The 17,796-nt window shown below is 35.8% G+C and overlaps 2 long non-coding RNA genes across 2 annotated transcripts; one reads left to right on the plus strand and one right to left on the minus strand.

Annotated features, from left to right (window-relative positions):
* Window positions 1–13,814: 13,814 nt before the first annotated feature.
* Window positions 13,815–15,598, plus strand: LOC115953254. Its single transcript, XR_004083668.1, has 2 exons — window positions 13,815–14,014; window positions 15,187–15,598. It is a non-coding gene; the product is annotated as an uncharacterized LOC115953254 (long non-coding RNA).
* A 479-nt stretch (window positions 15,599–16,077) lies between these two features.
* Window positions 16,078–17,481, minus strand: LOC115989642. Its single transcript, XR_004092024.1, has 2 exons — window positions 17,285–17,481; window positions 16,078–16,521 (listed from the first exon to the last, which is right to left on the minus strand). It is a non-coding gene; the product is annotated as an uncharacterized LOC115989642 (long non-coding RNA).
* Window positions 17,482–17,796: the final 315 nt, after the last annotated feature.

Genomic DNA, 17,796 nt, shown 5'->3' on the forward strand with positions numbered 1-17,796 from the left:
ACCCACACTATATATACCCTCATTATCCACGAATTGTAAGAAGTGCTTTTCAAATAGAAAACCCTAGGAAATAAACTGGGGAGTTAGAGATTGTTATACCCATAATCCTCTACACATTTCCTCCTAGTTTTCCTCTACTCTTACCTCTCCATCTCTACATCCTTGAGAGGTTCTTAGCTCAAACACTTACCACACCCAATCTAAGTGTTAAGTGAAGTTTTGGTGCTGTTGGGAAATATTGGAAGGAGTCATTTAGTGGCGGATGCAATCGGGTTGAATTGCAAGATCCGGAAAGTTAGAGAAAACAAGACTCCCAGAAGTCCATTGGTAGCAAGAGCTTGGAGGGGTCAAGTACATGGGGTAGACTAAGCTTGGAGGGTCTTTTGTTATTCGTGTACTCCAACTTTATTCTCTAGTGGATCGATTTTGACTTGGAGGGTCGCGAAGAGGTTTTTCGCCGAATTCTTCGGTTTCCTCTTTGATAACACATCTTGGTGTTATCTTGTGTTTTCATATCTCTTTCCTACTCTTTAAGCTTTCATTTTACTATTCATTGTGGTTGGATTTGGTTTAGAGTAGTGTTATTGGCATATTGCGCTTATTTACTCTTATTTCGCTGTGAGAAACCAGGAAAATTTTAGGGTGCTCTCAAAAAAGAGATTTTGGTACTTTTTTAGGGCACCTCTCTTTTTGGGTAAGTGGTGTGGAGTCGCCACTTATTTTTTATACAAAAAAAAAAAGAAAAGAAATTAAATACAACTTTACATGACTAAATTGTTCCATTCTCATTGATTGAGTAAAAAAGTACAAATTTGATAAATCAAATATTACATAATTTTGGGTCCTAGTTACAATCTACCAAAGATACATGACTTTTTGTCCTAGTTACAATCTATCCAAATAAATAAATAAATAAATAAAGATAAAGCCTAGGTCTACCTACCCAAAGACACTAAATTCGGATGCTAGGTTACGGAATGTGAAGGTGTTATGCACCCATTCTGCCCAAACAGAGTCTGGTCTTCTAGACTCTCATGACCAATGTACCCCTTCTATGCATGACATGAATGATATGTTGCACACATGAAAAACTAAATCACATAAGTCTATTTATGAATGCATCCTCTTCTTTGTTAAAAAATTCATATCTATGTTGTGATAATAAAAAATTGATTTGGTTTAGAAAAATTAGATCTATTTTTGTACATGTAAAAAAAATAGTTTTGGCATAGAAAAGTCAGATATGTGTTTATTAAATAAAACAAAGTCTTTTGGTTTTTTTTTTTAAAAAAAAAATATCAAATCTGTTTTTAAGAACTAGAAAAATTGGTTTTTGGTTTGTATTAAAAAAAAAAAATCAAATCTGTTTTATAACCAAAAAAAAAAAAAGATTTGTATATAAGAATAATCAAATCTATTTTTCTTTTATGAAAAAATAAAATAGATTTTTTAGAAGATGACTATATTCATGAAATAAACCTACACTGTATGCATCAAACAAAACAAACAAAACTACTCATGACTCTTTTTTCATTTCAAAATCTGCTATGTTAAAAAAAATTCAGACTTGTATCTAAGGAAGATACAAATCTGTCTTTGTTTTGAAAAAAATTCAAATTTGCATCTAATGAAGATGCAAATCAGTTTTTTTTTTTTTTTTAATATTTAAAAAGATATGATAACAAGCAGATTTTTGAAATAAAAAATAGATCTTAACAATAAAAACATCATAAACACATTCTAATAAAGAAAATATCAACAACATATGAGATGAGCATTGCAAAATCAAAACTAAACACATATTTATTCATGCATCATAAAATTAAAAGAGATAGAAGAAGAAGAAGAAGTAAAGAAAAGCTACCTCTTGCATGGACATACTCTTTTTCTTGAGAGAATATTTTAGGGTTCAAAGAAATTTATGCAATTGTCTTTGAAACCTAAAAATCCTTGCTTACAAAAAGAAATTCTTAAGACTAAAGCCTCCAGAACCTCTTTAACGTAAGAGAGAGAATATCAGAAAGGGGAGTTAGCAAGAGAGGAAATCTGAGAGCGTGAAAAAGTGCGCTAAATTTTGAGATCCAATCTCTATTTATAGAGGCTGGGAGACTTGAAAAAATAACTTAAATGATCAGAAAATGAACCGAGACACATCCTTATTGCTAAAAAATTGAAAAGGATGTGTTTTAACGTCACTCAAATGCCGTCGGGCCAAAACCCTAATGTGTGCCATTTGGCACTTTGAAAGTGCCGAATGGCACTTTTGGGTGCCAATCCCGCTTTCGAGTTCGAGTGCGTTTTGAACTCATTTTTTAGGTTTTCTTGAGCTAGGACTTGCACTTAGACACGCTTTTAATCTGTATTCTAAAATTTAAACTCTTTTCTAGATAATTCAGATCTTTTCAGCAACAATTATCTTGTAGATAAATACTCTAAAATAGATCTTGATAAAGTCTAGATTATCTACAATTTTATTGTTATCCAATTACCCCTTTATTCCTATGCATGCAATCCTGTTTTTGACACTAACTATCAACTAATCACAAAATTATTTAATTAATTTTAATTGTTTAACCAATCAGAATTAATTTAAGTTAATCATGCATGGTTGACTCTACCTAAACACAATGCATGCTGACCGTGCAAACTTGTTCATGCAATATCTTTCGATCCGATGGTCCAATTTGGAAACCTGGCATACCGTTGCGACCGTTAGAACCTTAAGATCATTTTTATGATATGCAATGAATGAATTAATGCATGTAATGCAATCATGAATTTTGGGTATATGATTGGTCACTCCAATCATCTTCCTTGATTAAATCATGGGTGCAAAATCGAGTGTCTACATCCGCACTCTAATAAGTTTGGGTAAAAGCAATCTAGCCGTAATTTTTATTTTGGGGTCTAAACAAGCTCTAGTGTTTCACACTAATTTGAGCTTTCATATCCCTTTTATTTATTTTTATCTTTTTCATTTTGTCCCAAGGTGGAGCTTTGGTTTCTTTCTTGAGTCTACTTTGTAAGAGCATCAACATTAGTTGTGCTAAAAAAATGTCATTTTCACATACCAAAAAGTTACTTTATCTATTTTAACATATTATTTTACAATACATCTTTCATCAGATGTTCTATTTTAATATCACAAAACATTAAAATATTATAAATAACACTTCTACATAATTTTTTTTTAAAAAAAGCAAATAAATTATAAAGCCAACACCACCATACACAGGCATAACCTACCACCACTAATAGGTACAACCAGCCACCACCACTCATAACCCATCAACTACCAACACTACAAACCCACCACCACCCAATACTACTTAACACCCCCCCCCCCCAATGAACACAAAAATCCCAAAAAAAAAAATTGAAGAGATGAATATAAAATCAACTAACCGAAATTAACCCAAAACCACCAAAACAAACGCCGACCCACTAGAAAATCTAACGACCCACAAAACCCAGCAACCCACAACCCACCAAATGACTCACAAAACCCATCACTACCACCAATAAAGCCAATATACATGGCCCAGTAATCAAAAACCAATGCCAACCTACCTATATCATTGCCATCAGAGAGAAATGAGAAAGAATTGAGAACGAAGAGAATCAATGAGAACAAAGCCACCATCACGATGAATGGCTTTAGGTGAAGCAGAAACCATGGCAAGATCAGCTGTGGGCAGAGATTGGTGGCTTATAAGAGAGGAAGAGAGTGAGAGAGAGAGAGAGAGGCTGATATAGGGAGAGGGAAGAGAGAAGGGCTGAGAGAAAGAGAGGCAGACAAAGAGAAAGATAAGCGAGAGGAGAGTGAAAAAGAATAAAAAACTAATTTATTTTAGCATAGGTGTCCATACCATTTCAGATTTGGAACGGTATTGTTCATTCATGCTAAGTGTTTTAGCATTTAGAACAATTGATAGGAAATAAACCTTTAACAGTATATATATACACACATACAACTAACAATGTTAGTTATAGAAAAATTTTTGATAAAATGATTTAACCGAACAAAGTTGTTAGTGTTTAAAGTATATGACAAACTATAGCAATAATGGGTTTTGAAGTTGTAACTTTTGTTTTAACCAAATTAATAAAGAACTTTAATATGTGAGAACTGAGAAGGGCTACAGATAACCGAATAAAGTGTTTTCTAAAGAATGATATTATTATTATTGTTGTTGTTGTTGTTGTTGTGCAGTGGCCCAATAAGCCCAAAACAATAAATTTGTTAGAGAGTGGGCTTGTTAATGAACGTTCATTAAGTTAAAGTATAGATCACAGTAGGCTAGTTGATATAAGAATGAATAAGAGAAGCAGTTTAAAAAGAAAAGTACTCCTCGGTCAGGTCCGAGGATGGTATGTTCCTATATATTTCTCTTAAACTTATACAAATATTCAAGTTCTTGATTACACGGTAATTTCTTTTCTGGTTTTCTGATGATCCCTCCTGTAATGGAATCCTCCTCATTTTATACCCCATTTCCTTCTTTCATCTTAGCCATCTACGTGTAGATCAGATTACTAATCTCTTTGATACTTGTCCCATCAGGTATCACCTTTACATTAATGCAGCCAGTTGGTTAGGTGTAAAGCATTCAATACGGTGGTAGCAGCTTTCTTTCCAGATATTTCTCAATTCTATGTTGACTCACTTCTCTCTGAAACTTATCCTCCCAAGCACGGTTGCCCATTGTCCAATACTTGATGAGTGGTCGGATTTTAGGCTGCCGCTTTGTTGGGCAAGGAAGGGTGGCTCCTCGGACAATATAACTTGTTTATTATGACCAAACCTCTTCCGCAGCCCAATAACTTACTTACCTTCACTAAAACTTATTTGTCCTCGAGTTCTTTGACGTCCTCGAGTGCGGCCCACAATATCCTTATCTGGGCTTTTCATTCCTACAATAATAATAATAATAATAATTATTATTATTATTATTATTATTATTATTATCTTTTTCTTAAAATGAATATGTCATTTTGAAAAAAAAAAAAGTATGGATATTTTAATATTTAATGCACTCATTTTGAAAAAAAAGTATGGATATTTAAAATTTTAATGCACTAAAGAATTTTAGTGTGTTAAAATAAACAAACAGAGAAAGAACAAGAATTATTCTCAATAGAATATAAATTTTTGTGTATTTCTATAATTTTCTATACGGTAATTACAAGACTATATAAGATGTGGCTTCTAGTCAACTTTATTGGTAAAGTCTATTGTTGTTGAATAAGATATTTGGGTAGAAATTTGAGTTTGAACTTCGCTTACACTAAAAACTAATTTGTGTATTTTTTTTATAAGAAGACGGTAACCTTTATTAAGACGAAGATAACAACATTACATCATGAGTAAAAAAGCAGACTCAACCATATAAGTAGTTTCCTCTATCCAAGTTACATAACCAACAACATATTTAGCATATTGTGCTAATAAATGAGCAGGACGATTACCTTGTCTAAGAACAAGTGTTACCTGTGCCCTCCGAAAGTCTTGTAGTTTCTGTCTAATCCCCTCAATTAAAGAACTTATTGCCAATGGAGGTTCACTACACCCAGTTATTGCATCACAGACAATCTTGGAGTCACACTCAAAAATAACATCCCAAACACCCACATTCCAGGAAAATAAAATGCCCTCCTTTAATGCCTTTGTCTCGGAAAAAATTGCCAAATAGACTATTTGTGGGAAAAAATTAGACGCGTGGCATGTGTTCAAAGTTATTTAGTAAGTTAGACTGTTTTTGAAAGTCGAGTTTGGCAAACTCGACTTTGGGCTGAAAAACGAACACTATAGTGGCGTTTTTTTAGTGGCTATAGCAGCGTTTATAGAAAAGGCCACTATATGGAACCTATAGTGGCGTTTTTGACAAACGCCACTAAAAAAAACGCCACTATTGCATCTGTATTCCAGCCCAAAGTTGAGTTTGCCAAACTCGACTTTCAAAAACAGTCTAACCAACTAAATAAGTTTGAACGCGTGCTGTCCGGCTAAAATTTTTCAGAATTTTCACTGTTTGGCAAATTTTGCCCTTTGTCTCAGCCTCTAGCGGTCCCAAATGTACCATAAGTGCCTTACTAAGAGCTGCTTTGACTTGTCCACCATGGTCTCGAATGATTGCTCCTACTTCGATTGAACTGGTACTTTCAAAAATAGCAACATCACTTTTAATTTTGTACCACAAATCATCTAGGGCCTCTCATCTTACCTCTTCCTTAAGACCAGTTTGGGACACCTTCAGATTTGCAGTCTAGAACTAATTGGTGTATTAGTCTAATAATAAGTCATATATTAAAAATAAAAATAAAAATAAAATATAGTACTAACTTGTTACCAAACAAGTTCCACGCGTGATGGCAATTAACCAATAAAAAATTACATGCGATAATTTCTTTCCTTTTTCCTTTTGCTTGGAATTCATTTTGGAAAAAAAAACAAAAAAAAATTTTGCTCATAAAATTAGAAAAAAATTGGTGCAAATTATGCAAGGGATTTTTTTTTTTTTTTTAAGATAGTTTTAACCTATGAAGTTTGCTCTTTATGATAGCTTTTTATCATTAGATCAAGATATCAATCGGTTTTTGATATTGGTAGAGATTGAACCCCAGATTTCTTATTCAATTATCAAATATTTTATCAATTGAGTTAACTAAAACTCAATAATTTGTTTGTTTGTTTTTATTTTTTATTATTCCACTTGATGTTAGAGTCAATGAGCTATAAAAGGGAGTTCCCAGGTGAAGCTCTAAAATCAAGATATTATTCTCCTTTTATTCTTTTTTTATACATAACGAATTAGAATATTATACTTCTTACGGTCTTTCTTTTATTTGCTTATCCGACTTCTACGGCCATTTTTTTTGGGTTAGAATCTTCTATCAGTCCTATGGACTAAATATGTTATACCCACGTGGCAATCACAAAATGTCACTTTGGCTATTATTCGGTGGAACGCAAATTCTTTGGCTATTATTATATTCGGGTCACTTTGATTATCTATAGATTCTACAGCCCATCTGTAAACAAAGACACCGTAGGGAGAGTTGCTATGGGATTTATTTAAAAAAAAAAAAAAAAAAAAATTGTTGAGTAATTTACATATTACACAATATATGTAAAAAGTTACAGATAATTAAGCCAATCCCTTGTAAGCCGACTAATCCACGTAATCATGAAGATTTATTGTGCTAGTATTTGTTTTTATTTTTGTATTTTGTAATTTTTTTTTTTTTTATTTTGGAGAGATTGTTATTGGTTTTTAGTTAGAACAAAGAACTTAGAATGTATTTGTGTGACCAGTTTAGAACAATAATTACGAAAAATGTTATATCTACACAATATATTCTAATTGTGGGGCCCAAATGATTTATGGGCCAGGTGCATCTACCCGGGGAGAATCCAAAGGCCCAAGCCGAGGAAGGCTATGGCCCAAGCTCGACAAAATAGCCTATGGATACCGTCGAGGACAGCTCAGTCCTCGGCAGACCCAAAGTCCCCCCTGAAAGAGGGGTAAAAACGGTATAGGACTGAAACTTGGAAGAAAGATCTAAAATATCCGGGGAAAGTTGCCCTTACTGCCATTCAATGCTCTGAACCTGACAGAGCCGCATTCTTTGGCTTTTACAACCACCTCCAACGACTTTGAATATGGGCTGATGGGACAAGTATCAATCTTGGAAAGGTTGACCCTATACGTGGACGAAGGACAATGAACGCAGACAAATATAAAAGGAAAAATAAGTAACCTAAAGAGGGGGTTGGGAAAAATGGCCAAAAACCAGAGCCTCCCAGCCCACCTCCAGGAGAAAGACTCCAGGGGTGAAGGAAAATTTAAACTTGTACGAACACCATGAAAAACCCACCGCCTGTCGATCAAGGCCTAGCCTTCCAAACCCACACTCTACAAATGATATTGTTAGAGCCTTTTCACGTGCGAACCCAACACCGTTACGGTCTGCCACGAATCGTGTCCTTACAATTGGCGCCGTCTGTGGGAAAGGCTTGTGTGTTGGCATAGGCGGTAAGTCGAAATAGTTTCTTTTTTATTCCTAACAATTGGTTATAGAGTTTCAGCGCAAAGTTCCGTTAGGGGCTATGCTTCTTGATTAGGGGCTACGTTTGTCGGCATTAATCGCGCGAATAATTCTAGGGGCTTGGCCGAGGAGCTAACTCCCGTAAAACCAAGTTCCAGTGCCAAAGAAAACTAGGTTTTGGACAGAACCAAGGCATTGCATAGTCCACGGACTCAAGCCTATGGGGAAACCAACTACTTGGATGAGGAAAACTAGGTTTTGGACAGAACCAAGGCATTGCATAGTCCACGGACTCAAGCCTATGGGGAAACCAACTGCCTGGATGAGGAAAACTAGACTTTGGACAGAACCAAGGCATTGCATAGTCCACGGACTCAAGCCTATGGGGAAACCAACTGCCTGGATGAGGAAAACTAGGCTTTGGACAGAACCAAGGTATTGCATAGTCCACGGACTCAAGCCTATGGGGAAACCAACTGCCTGGATGAGGAAAACTAGGTTTTGGACAGAACCAAGGCATTGCATAGTCCTCGGACTCAAGCCTATGGGGAAACCAACTACTTGGATGAGGAAAACTAGGTTTTGGACAGAATCAAGGCATTGCATAGTCCTCGGACTCAAGCCTATGGGGAAACCAACTACCTGGATGAGGAACCAACTATTTAAAAAAAAAAAAAACTATGGCACATAAACCTCAAAATCCATCCGAAAAGAATTCCGCGTTAACAGATGGGTTAATACCTTGATTGCGCGGATTCCTCGGTCTACCCTCTGATCCCCAGTATCAAAGGGGTTGATGCGACACGGCGCAACATATTACCCAAAAGCACAACCAAAGTCCCTCGCTACTCGGCTACCCTCTCGGACGAATTACTTAGAGTTTATCGTTCTCGGACATCGCTCTAGCATGCATCGCGCAGCACTCAGCGGTTATCCCGGTTAGTTCCAAGAGTTTAATTTATTGATGATTAACCCTGTTATGCTTGATAATATTTGTAAGTTTAAACTAGTAGGAATCTGTGTTAAGGCATTTTTCTGCCTGGGATATCATTAAGGGCAAGCTTATATTTAATATTCATGCATAAAGTAGTTGTTACGGAGAAGAAAGATATGTATAGAGAAATAGACACATATTTTATTAAAACAAAGGAACAGTACAGTGTACAATGAAAAACTGAAACAAAGCCTACATTGAAACTAACTACGTAAGTAACGAAAAATACAAGAGAGTGAAGATAAAGCCGAGGAGGTAGCACAGAGGAGAAGTTGGCTACTGCCTCGAGACCTTATTCCTCCTCAATGCTTTTGCACGCCCATAACTCAGGTAGCAAAAGAACCCAACTTGGGGCCTGCACCGGTGAAGAAAAGGTGCAGGGAACCTGACCTCAGGCTAACACCATCTACAGAAAAGGTGCAGGGAGCCGGAAGTTGGGGAGCCCCCGCAAAAATTTGCCTGCTACAAGGCAGACGGCGCTGATGGCAGAAATTCCTTCTTCTGACATACCAAAAATCTGGCATGACCAGAACCTGCTTTGGATTTTGACTAAAAGAAGGAGGAGTACCATCTTCCTCCTGTCAAGACGGAGGACTGGCTTGAATCTGTGCCATCCTTGTCCATACCATATCACCTTGAGGATTCGGTGCCTCTGAAGCATGCGGAGACCTTTTATCCCCATCCACACCTCAAACATCTTGCTTTGAGGCAGTGGCACTAGAAAGAGAGATCGCGGATATGGAAGAAATATGGTTTTGAAGGGAACAGGAGAGTTTATGTGCAAGTGAAGTGATCCCCTATCCCATTTATACCCAGAAGTAAACCGGTGGCATTTAATTCACGCAGCGTCCCAAGGAACGCTACAGACAAAACGTCTCTAGCTCGATTTCCAACGTCGTCTGCAACCTTGAGGTTAAAGGAGTCTCGAGAAGGCGCACCTCGAACACTGGGACGCCAAAAAGTACCGCGTGATCAAAGACTATGGAAATACCTCTTAATTTGCGGGCCCAGTAAATTCGCGGCTCAGGCCCGTTCAGCATAGTAGCCCAGGGACAGAACCAAGGCCTTGCATGGTCCTCGGACCCAAGCCTATGGGAAAACCAAGTACAAAAAATTATAATTATTACAAGTTTTGGACAGAACCAAGGCCTTGCATGGTCCTCGTACGGTCCACGGACTCAAGCCAATGGGGAAACCAAATACTTGGATAAGAAAAAGGTTTGAATTTCGTAAGATGGGTTACTTAATAAAAATGTCAGGTCACTTCATTCACGACTTAAACACCATAAAAGGTTAAGACCAATAAAGTTGTAAGAAAGGTGGTGGAACGCCCCCGCATTTAGTTGTATAAGAAGGCTGTTCATTTGGTGGGTGATATATCTTCAAATGGTTATTCCTCACACGGCATCAAACCTTCGTCTTACTCCTCGGCTAATATGGGGTAAGTATTACTTTTCACTGGTCGGCCTTATTGTGCCAAGCATTTCTATTAAAGTTATGGCGACATCTTTTTATTATCAAGTATTTTGGTCTTAGTCGCCATTGATTTAGATGCTATATTATTGTGCCGAGCAGCGTTTGTAAATTTAAAAAAAAAAAAAAAGGCATAGAGACAAAACATGCGAAATAAAATAACAACAATTTTTATTAATACGAAAAATTATTACAACGTACAAAGAGGGGTTCAAACGAGCCTATACAAAATGTGAACTGTCTAAGCAACAATTACATCCGTAGTACAGATAAGTAAACTGTCAGGCGTCTTTTAAACTCGTCTTCAAAGTCTCTCCAATCTCTGCCTCAATACTGCTCATATTACGATAAGAACCTTCTTTGGGAAAAAATGAAGGAGAAGGAAATAGTAAGGAAGAAATCAATGAAGAAGATGGAGGAGATGAATGAAGAAAATGGAGGACATGAGTAAAGAAGGAGGAGAAGAAGAGAGAAGAGATGAAAAGAAAGAAAAAGGAGTAAAAGAGGGAGAAGTGAAAGCACCAGGATGGATCTGGTGCTGGGAAGACTAAGAAAGGGAGACGGAGGGTAGCACCAGTGAAGGAAGAGAGGAAGAAGTAGAGACACTTAGTCCCTGCCTCGATCCTGACTCCCAACACACTGGAGCCATACTAGGTATGCTCATAGGAGAGCGGTTGGTACTGATGATGGGTGTTCTCGACTCAGTCACGCCGAAAGTTTGACGTGACAAGTCCCTGCTTCGGATTTTGACTGAAAGAAGGGTGAGGTTGATTTTGAGTCTTCGCCACCCCTGTCCCGATCGAGCCATAATGAGTTTTATTGGAACATGGCGTTTATGGGAGGGGTTTGGCTCCTGCATCACTCGTTGTTATGGTAAAGTGTATCACGATTTAGTTTATAAACCAGTGGGTAAAATGAACCCTAGGGGAGGCCAAGTATTTCAAATCTCAGAAGGATGAAAAGGGATTCTTTACAAAAACAATAACCTCCTCCCTTCCTTCTTATACAGAGGGTGGAGCGGGAGACATTTAATAGGTTCAGATCTCCAAAGGAATCTGCCAACACAAACATGCCGGTTCCGTTTCTCCACCCCATCAAAACAAACTGCCGAATTAAAGTAATCTCGTAAATAGTGGTCATTAAAAGCGCGTCTTGGATACCCAAACGATAAGAACGCATCAAGCGCGATATCAAAAAACTGTCTCATAGACCGGTGCATTTCTTGGACAGATGAAGAGCCGCCAGCATTATTAATAGGCCAAATTGATTGGGCCGTGGGAAGAGGTTCGACATCACCAAAACCTCCCTTTCCAACCAAGAGGTTGGACAGCCGGGTTTTAAGGGGCTATTGTGGGGCCCAAATGATTTATGGGCCAGGTGCATCTACCCGGGGAGAATCCAAAGGCCCAAGCCGAGGAAGGCTATGGCCCAAGCTCGACAAAATAGCTTATGGATACCACCGAGGACAGCTCAGTCCTCGGCAGACCCAAAGTCCCCCCTGAAAGAGGGGTAAAAACGGTATAGGACTGAAACTTGAAAGAAAGATCTAAAATATCCGGGGAAAGTTGCCCTTACTGCCATTCAATGCTCTGAACTTGACAGAGCCGCATTCTTTGGCTTTTACAACCACCCCCAACGACTTTGAATATAGGCTGATGGGACAAGTATCAATCTTGGAAAGGTTGACCCTATACGTGGACGAAGGACAATGAACGCAGGCAAATATAAAAGGAAAAATAAGTAACCTAAAGAGGGGGTTGGGAAAAATGGCCAAAAACCAGAGCCTCCCAGCCCACCTCCAGGAGAAAGACTCCAGAGGTGAAGGAAAACTTAAACTTGTACGAACACCATGAAAAACCCACCACCTGTCGATCAAGGTCTAGCCTTCCAAACCCACGCTCTACAAATGATATTGTTAGGGCCTTTTCACGTGCGAACCCGACACCGTTACGGTCCGCCACGAATCGTGTCCTTACACAAATTATACTAGGCATTTATTATGATTGTATTTGTATATGGAATTATATATTTCACTATTTAAAGAAAATATAATATATCAAGATTCTAATGGAGAGTTTAAATAAAAAAATAAATTTTAAATTCAATTAAAAATATATATTAGAATAATAATGTGTAAAATTGTGAGGCTTCAAAAGCTTACGTAGCATAATATAATGAGGTCAACAAAAAATTAGACATCTTCGATTTTATACAGATTAAAGATTATACATAATGAGTTTTGTATAGATTACCTCTTCTTTGTGTTAGGTTGCCCTCACAGTTTTAAAATAAAATGTCTCATACCGATTAGAGTTCAAGGTTTCCATATAAGGTGTAGCAACTCCTTTATCCTAATGATGTGAAGCTTAGTCAGGAGTAGGTTATTCTCACCTTACCCTACATAAAGAGGTCTTTTAGACTTTTGGGTCTCTATACTTTTTTGATACATCGATAGTTGAGAATGAGAAGATTTGAATTTTTTATGGCTCCATTGAAAGTTACAGAGAATGAAAGATGTGTTAGTTGAGTTACAAAACTTATTGTCCCCACACTTTTTAAATGTTGATAAAGCATCATTACAAAAATAGGATAGCAATTTGCTCGCCTCAATGATAATAAACTTTCAAGGATTTGTTTCTCAAAAAATTAAATAAATAAAAAAAAAGTTCCAAGGATTTTTTTGTTGTTGAAGAATTCCATTATTTTCAAACTCAAGACTCAAGAGAAGTTTACCTAAAAAATATAATGGTATTTTTTGCTAGAATTATGGGAATTCAAAATTTCACATTCTATCCCAAAAAAAAAAAAAATTTAATTATTTAAACTTGAAGATACTTAAAAGTTAAAAAGGATTTAGAATATAAATCCATTCTTCTCTCAAAAAAGAAAAAAAAAATGAAGAATATAAATCGAATCAAATTTAAAGTTGTTAATACATATTCTCAAAACATACTTAGTAAAATTCTAAAAGAACGTCTATATATAATATAATTGGTAAATTTCCTTACATATGGGAAAAGGTTTGATATAACACTAAATTTAGAAAGGATTCGCATCCAGTCAATTGGGAAATTATTAGGTAGTCCAGGACTACAAGATCAGCAAGCTGACCTTGTAGTCCCAACTAATAGAAAGAAGACACATCATGAAAATGAATGACATCAGCTTAGCTGCCACGTCATTCTAACACATCCACAGATTTTAACATCGTTAGTCCTGTCCGTTAACTCATTTGCAAATTTCAAAATTTCATTTGGGAATTGGGCGGGTCGTGAGAGATTTCAGAAGGTAAGCTTTCAAAATTCATTATTTGAAAATTCTCTTTTTTTTTCCTCTCTCTGATGGTCCATCTCCATGTTCATCATCATCACTATTTGCTACTGCTTTCTTCCACCACAATATTGGCAACACTTCTTCTCTATTTCTACTTCATCTGTTCCTACCCAGGCCTATGGATATCTCATGGCTAGATGACAACTCTTTTAGTTTTCTTACTTGGTAAATTCGAACACTTTTAGTTCTTTTTTTTTTTTTTTTTTTTTTTTCTTTTTTCTTAGCTCAATATTATCTGGGTAGAATTCCTGTTGCCTTACTTTTCTTTTATATTAAATGGGTCAAGCCCTAATGGTGTTCCTTTATTGGCACTTTGTTGGAATCTTAGGTTCTGTAATACATGACCATGGGTTTCAGATTAGATTTATAGTTTAACTTTATAGATTGTTAAATATGAGTAATAGTTTTGTTTTTGTTTCCTATTAAAAAAAAAAAGTTTTAGTTTTTGTTGGGTTTGATTTGATCAAATAACTTTTGAGAGTGGCTGGGATCAAAAGTGCTTGATTTAGGCAAAGCGTCAATGTCCCAATTTTTATTATTATTATTTTTTGGTGGCATAGAAAGTGTTTGCTGAAATGCTTCATAGAGTTCTGGTTTGTTTGAACTTGCTGTGGGTTTATATCCATGTCTATGTGGTTCTGCTGTTTTTATTTTTGTGAAATCCGGTGTTGAAGCCGTCTCTAAGCATAACAAATTTGCTATGCAACAACTTCATTATTTTGTATCTTTTCTTTTTCAGTTAGTCAACCCATGACTTCAAAGTTTGATAGTGGAGTTAAAGTGTCATATAAGTGTGCCATGGGCTTCAGCTGCTAAACTTGTAATAACTCTTTGACAGTTTTGATTACTTTGTTCATGTATGATAGAAACTTAGGTGGACTTATTCTAAATTCATGTGCAAGTTTTTGGTAATTTCATTGTTACTTTTGCCTACTATGGATGCACATCCATCTCTTAGGGGATTTTGGAAGTCATGTCCAAGTATAGTTCATTGTCACTCTTTATGAACATCATAATTGACATTTTATAAAATTAGTAGTATTATGCTTATTTTCAGGTCTATATGCAAACAATTAGAGGTTCACAATTCTAGAATCAATTACAACAAGAAGCACATGCACGATTAATGCATAAGCATCTTGATGCAGGAACACAACCAAAATAATTCTTAGGATTTATTTTTTAATTTTGTTCTTTATTTTCCTCTTTATATTCTTGCATCACATATCTTGTTTAATTCCATTAGTGTTGATATGACATGATGTCACACAATATTTTTAGCAACCATGCACAGTTCTTTTTAATTGACGATTGTGATTGTGAATGTTTACTTGCAGATAGGATTAGCATTGAAGCCCAAATTAGAACAATTGAAGTTGCCCTACGAATGACTATGGGAGAAAAAGTATAGTTGCATGAGTTGGAGATTTTTTTTTTATTATAGAATATGGAGGTTTATTTATCAAATACAATGATGAGGTCAATTTGAATGTAAATGGGGGAGGATGGGGAGAATTGTTCTTTCCCCTGAAGTTTAACTTTGCAAACTCTCTTGTTAGTTTTATGAGTTTTTTAATTTTTTGAGCTCTTCTTTATATCATCATAATAGAGGGAAAAGATTGTATCATGTATGAGCTTTGTTTTTTTTTTTAGCTCTTTTTTATCATGGTAGAGGGAAAGGAGATGTTGATTGTAAGTGACTATAATAGAAAGGAAGTGCAAAAATGTTGGTGAACCTCTTTAACGTTAGTTTTGCATGTTATGTTTCTATTTTATTCTACATCTTTGAATCAAGTTCTTCATAGTATGGAAAAATTATTTTGTACATCCAATGTATTACAAATTCTTGCATAAATATTTAGGTTTCATGTGTAGAACTCACATGTGAAGTGTTTGATTGATCAAAAAATGAACAGTATTTGTAAAAAATAGATCTCAGTAATTTTATTTTTTGTAGCTATCTATAGTAGGTTGTATTAGCAATGATGGGACCAAACTTGCACTCCAATGGCATTGGCATTTTTGAGTGGCTGTGATTGCAGTTTATATGGGTATTGATTAACTAAACTTTTAAAAAATATAAAACCAGCCCATATGAAACTGATAGCCACTGCTTGTGATAACTTTACTGGTTTTTGCTTGGTTAAAGAATTCATAAATCCTGAATTTGCTTTGAGCAATCTAACATAATATCAAATACATTCTATTTGAGATGAATAATTCAGACATCCTGTAAACATCAACTTGACATAGAGATAGAGGACTAATTGATACAACATCAACTTGATAATATCCAAGAACAAATAATAAACTAGTAACTCAATCTGACAAATCTACCTATTGGCTAAATTCTAATTCCAATAGACTACTAACAGCTCCCTTGGATAAAGGAACACTCGTTATTATCCACGTTGCTTGAAATTTGCTTCTTATGTTGCTGCTGCAAGATATTCATACTATTTAGCTAGCCTAGAGTCCCCTTGTTGAATGGTGATGCTTGTTTGAATCATAACAGAAGCCAGCCACTTTGTCCAACAACTTCGCTTAAATTGGTCAGGAATGGATTGCCATTACTAGAGTAAAGTAGATTGAGAAGCTGCATGTCTGTAGACTCCGCATCCATGTTGAAGCAACCAACATCAAGTTTAACCATAAAAATTATCCATAGGCCGCTATCAAAATCACAAAACAAAGAGAAGTTGCACTTCACAACGTTATATAACCAGGGTGGCATTATGGCATCTTGCAAATTAATCCATTGTGTTCCTCATAGCATTAGAAAGTATAAATAAAGTCTCTAGGAAAATCTATAGCATAAAACGCAATCATAATCAAAATAACAAAAGAAAAGTGAAATATTGTAATTTTTTTACATGATATAGGACAAATATTTTCATAAACTTATTTCAGTTTGAGAAATAAACTATTCAATACACCAGATTTAACACCTAAAAAAAAAAAAAAGCAGAACTACATAAACATGGATATAAAGCCATAACAAGTTCAGAAAAACCAAAACTCTATGAGGCATTTCAACAAACACTTTCTATGCCACCAAAAAATAATAATAATAAAAATTGGGACATTGCCGCTTTGCCTAAATCAAGCACTTTTGATCCCAACCACCCTCAAAAGTTATCTCATCAAATCAAATCCAACAAAAACTAAAACTTTTTTTTTATTATTTTTTTTATAGGAAACAAAAACAAAACTATTACTCATATTTAACAATCGATAAAGTTAAACTATAAATCAAATCTAAAACCCATGTCCATGCATTACAGAACCTAAGATTCCAACAAAGTGCCACTAAAGGAACACCATAAGGCTTGACCCATTTAATATAAAAGAAAAGTAAGGCAATAGGAACTTGACCCAGATAATATTGAGCTAAGAAGGGAAGAAAAAAAAAAAACTAAAAGAGTTCGAATTTACCAAGGAAAAAAATTAAAAGAGTTATCTAGCCATGAGATATCCGTAGGCCTGGGCAAGAACAAATGAAGTAGAAATAGAGAAGAAGTGTTGCCAACGTTGTGGTGGAAGAAAACAATAGCAAATAGTGATGATGATGAACATGGAGATGGACCATCAGAGAGAGAAAAAAAATGAGAATTTTCAAAATAATGAATTTTGAAAGCTTTACCTTCTGAAATCTCTTACTAACCCGCCCAATTCCCAAATGAAATTTTGAAATTTGCAAATGAGTTAACGGACAAGACTAACGATGTTAAAATCTGTGGGTGTGTTAGAATGATGTGGCAGTTAAACTGATGTCATTCATTTTTTTATGACGTGTCTTCTCTCTATTGGCTGGGACTACAAGGTCAGTATGCTGACCTTGTAGTCCCGGACTACCTAATAATTTCCCCAGTCAATTGTGCCAATTTGAACATATGATGATGTTACTTTAGAATTCTAGTGAATTCCATTTCCAATGATGGAATCGG

The sequence above is a fragment of the Quercus lobata genome, chromosome 1, assembly GCF_001633185.2.
Source record: "Quercus lobata isolate SW786 chromosome 1, ValleyOak3.0 Primary Assembly, whole genome shotgun sequence".
In the NCBI taxonomy this organism is placed as follows: Eukaryota; Viridiplantae; Streptophyta; class Magnoliopsida; order Fagales; family Fagaceae; genus Quercus; species Quercus lobata.